Source organism: Priapulus caudatus, unplaced genomic scaffold, assembly GCF_000485595.1.
Source record: "Priapulus caudatus unplaced genomic scaffold, Priapulus_caudatus-5.0.1 Scaffold76, whole genome shotgun sequence".
Lineage (NCBI taxonomy): Eukaryota > Metazoa > Priapulida > Priapulimorpha > Priapulimorphida > Priapulidae > Priapulus > Priapulus caudatus.
The window spans coordinates 179,621-182,658 of NW_014577137.1; the positions used below are offsets into that span (position 1 = coordinate 179,621).

The window sequence follows — 3,038 nt, forward strand, 5'->3', positions numbered from 1 at the left end:
AGGTAACTATGGCAACTTGTACATTGTAACTTGTAAACTTGGTAACCCATCGGACCCCCCTCTCTTGTCGACTGGAGTAGTAACATTTTTTATGTAGGTTAATAGGTCGTCAAGTGGTTACTACTAATGTACTGCATGTGTGCGTGGGTCCATGTGTGTGCGCAAGTGTCTTTCCCCACATGCGTGCGTGCGTGTGTGCGTGGGTGCATGCATGTGTAGCGATAAATATGCCATAATCTGATACACTGTCATAACAAAACTACATTCTCAAAAATATATTTATACATAGTACATATCAGGCATGAATAACAACAACAGTTTTTATTCACTCCTGATCATACATATAGTTGACTATGGAAATGTTTATTGTACGATACAACGCACATAATAATACTTTAAAATAATAACGAAATTTGGTTGTGTTGGTGAGGCACATAGGCACCTTAAATGTAAACCTTCATCTTTGCTGTTGTTTTTCCTCTATGCCAGGCTGTCCTCCTGGAGACAACATCCGGAGGCGTGAATCTGGACAATGTGAATGAGGGAATATTTCCGTTCTCCAACTGTCTTATCATGATGGCTGTTGATACGCTGCTTTACCTGCTGCTGGCTGCTTACTTTGAAAACATCATTCCAGGTGCGTAGGGCGAGAAGCTGTGGGATTTTGATTTTTCAGATGCAATACGTGTTACTTTTGGTTTCATTTAGAAATTTTAGGATACCACGGGAAGTTTTAGGGGCACCAAGATCAACGTTTCCTTCAAAGATGAGTTATCAATGCCACTTTAATGACGTTTGATGTATACATTATATTCCACGTGTGTAGGGGTCACTTAATTAGCAAAGCACTAAAAAGACTAACTAAAAAACAGTCTACAATAGGTACGAACATCTCTTCCCCATTTCTTGTTGGCATTTACCAGCGAATAAAATGCATTGGGACGGCGGGCGAATTTGCCCTCATTAGGTTCGAAATCGCCCCTGAAATATTGATGATGAGGGTGATTTTTTCATGCGTATTATGAAAGTGATATTTCCGACTGTTCCAGTGGAAACTCGAGAACCATAAGGCATTGGGAATGCAATAATTTCCTAAATTTGACGATTAAAAAGTAGCCCTTGAAATGTCAAAAGTACCCCCCGAAAATGAAAAAATGAGCCCCCGAGAATTTGAGTCCTCGAAAAAAAATTATATTTTTTCCCTGGCATGGACACGGTACCTACAGTGAGCTGCACTCTTGTTTCTCTAGGCGAGTATGGACAGAGGCTGCATCCGTTGTTCTGCCTGAAGCGATCGTACTGGTTCCCATCCGTGAGGCCAGGAGAGACTAGCAGCCTGCTGAGATCTGTCCCCGCCGTGGACTACACCGACGCGGCCAACATTGACAGAGACATCGAGCCAATCCCTGAGGAACTAAAAGATAAGGCGGCAATCCGGATCGTGAATGTCAGCAAGAGTTTCAAAGGTTCGATAAATCTGTTTGGCTGATATCGGTCTCGTTAGTCGTGCACTAAGTTATGCTACTATATTGGGTAGTGTGTTAGGGTATTACATAGGTTATATTAGCTGGGTTCATGATGCAAGTCTTGATTGCGGTGAGCCCAAGTTGTTGGCAAAATGACACTCTTAGATGAATAATCAGGTGCACCAAGGGTTGGATATACCACTGGACCTGTTCTCACAAATTTCGATGGCATTTCTGGTAATTATATCGTCTTGCTATAGCACATCGCAGTTGTCATTGTTACCATGTTGTGCCGCAATGTTAAAACATGCTTAAACACTCTGGGCACTGTGTGAAAATATATACATTAGTTGTATAGTGATTCCCGAAAGAGGGCGAATGTAAAAATGGAGTCATTCTAATTACAACATGGTTGTTCCGTGTTGTGAAATTCACCTAATCGGGCACCTAATGACAGCTAGCAGACTTGGTCCCTATAGTGCTACGGTAGCTACGCCCCTAGGTACGCTATGCCCCTAGTGTGAGAATTTGTCTGCACTGATTGTTTCATTCGCATTGTTTGCTTAGACGCATTGTTTTTTTTTCAGCTCGCAGCTCGCAGCTCGCATTTTTCAACTCGCACATCTGCCAGATCTCCCAGCTACGAGAGCGATTTTTTTCAAATTTTATTTTTTTCGCTCTCGTAATTTGTTTTGCGGCAGCGATTTCGGAGGTTTGAAGAGCGAATCGCTCATCGCTCCCGTGTATTTTTTACCCTGCAATGGACAATGTATAAGAGCCACTGGAAATTACATGACATTGCAGAGCCTGTAAGTGTAAATGTGAGATCCTATTACTTTATAACATGTTTGCCACGATGGTGTTTCTCGTTCGTTCACAGGAGATCTACACGCCACTTCTCTTCATCGCCATCCTAGTGGCAGTGCGAATGACACAGAAGGTCGATGAGCTGCCCGTTATTCCCAGCTACCCCTCTGCCAGCCTCTACAACACCACCAATTTCTTGCCGCTGACGTCCATCTATGGAGCGACGCCGAATACGACCGCCGTGAATGCCTTCATGGTGGCTGCTATGGATACACTCGCTAGAGTGCAGCGCAGGTTCAGACTCGCACTGCTCTTGATGGAGAGATGCATGGGAGCTGTTTGCTTTGCATTATGTTCTCATCTGCACGTGGCAAAATATGCTGGAGTAATCCGCCTAGAATGTTATGGCTGATGGTTCCAATAACCAATTATTACGTTAAAAAAAAGATCAGCATTTAGATTTTGGGGTTCAAATCAAACACGTGGAAATATCGGAGTCAACTGGCGGGTAGTATCATCACTCATCAGTGATATGTTGTGTTATTTCGTTCATTATTTGTAATTGAATGAGCATAAATGTTTGTTGTTACATATTGCTTGTTTCAGTCTTAGGCAAGATCAGTAGCTGCTACATGGTACAGGCACTACATTATTATTTTTAAGCCACACATACTGAAGGCAGCATTTTCTCTTTAGCAGCCCGCCGTACTTTGAACTCTTTGCTACCGAGGCGGAACTAGAAAACGCTTACAAGGCCAACCACAG

The 3,038-nt window shown here is 42.9% G+C and overlaps 1 protein-coding gene across 1 annotated transcript in view; it reads left to right on the plus strand.

Annotated features, from left to right (window-relative positions):
- The window catches only part of LOC106821516 (ATP-binding cassette sub-family A member 8-A-like), a 27,145-nt gene that overhangs the window by 1,484 nt on the left and 22,623 nt on the right, over positions 1-3,038 (plus strand). The window lies entirely within an intron of this gene.